The sequence below is a fragment of the Penaeus monodon genome, chromosome 19 (genome assembly GCF_015228065.2).
Source record: "Penaeus monodon isolate SGIC_2016 chromosome 19, NSTDA_Pmon_1, whole genome shotgun sequence".
In the NCBI taxonomy this organism is placed as follows: Eukaryota; Metazoa; Arthropoda; class Malacostraca; order Decapoda; family Penaeidae; genus Penaeus; species Penaeus monodon.
In genome coordinates this window covers 48,903,935-48,904,567 of record NC_051404.1, presented here as the reverse complement: position 1 = coordinate 48,904,567, position 633 = coordinate 48,903,935, and the positions used below count along the sequence as shown (strand labels likewise).

Here is a 633-nt window from a genome sequence, read left to right as displayed (position 1 = left end):
TGGTTATTTCTTTGGCCTATTGTTGATATATTTTATTTGCATTTTACTGTCATACTTATTTTCATATCACAGTACACTCATGTTAAAACTCGTGTCAATATATGGCATTATCTCAATTGTGGTCCTTATTTTGCACTTGATTGCCATTTTGTTTAAGAGTGGTTCCACAATTTTGTTGACCTATAGAAACAACCAGGACGGTTTTTGAAGAAAAAAATAGAGGTCACTGACAATTGTAATTAAAATGCTAATCTTTTTGAAAGGGAAGAATATCGATGGATAAATAATAAATATGATAATTGTGGTAATGACAATGATTGTTTATTTATTTATTTGTTCAGTTTTGCTGGGTGGGATTCATATAAAATGTAGGTCTTGCCTTAATATTTTGTGGAGTGTTTTGTGTGAAACTTACCATAAGAATTTTGGTTTAACCTGAGTTTAAATGGGAAACAAACCCCTTTTAAATAGCCATGATGAATGTCTAATTTTGTCTTGATTAACTATTTATTTGATAAGGAAAGTGAATGAAGAAAATTAATCATTTATAAGTAACTATTCACACTATGGCTTAGTTGCATTAGTGTAATTTGTTTGTTTGTTTTTTTCCACTTATTAATTGTATATGAGTTA

The 633-nt window shown here is 28.8% G+C and overlaps 1 protein-coding gene across 3 annotated transcripts in view; it reads left to right on the top strand.

Moving 5' to 3' along the window:
* LOC119585298 (methionine-R-sulfoxide reductase B1-like) overlaps window positions 1-633 on the top strand; it is a gene marked incomplete at its 3' end in the record, with an annotated part of 10,944 nt that overhangs the window by 3,973 nt on the left and 6,338 nt on the right.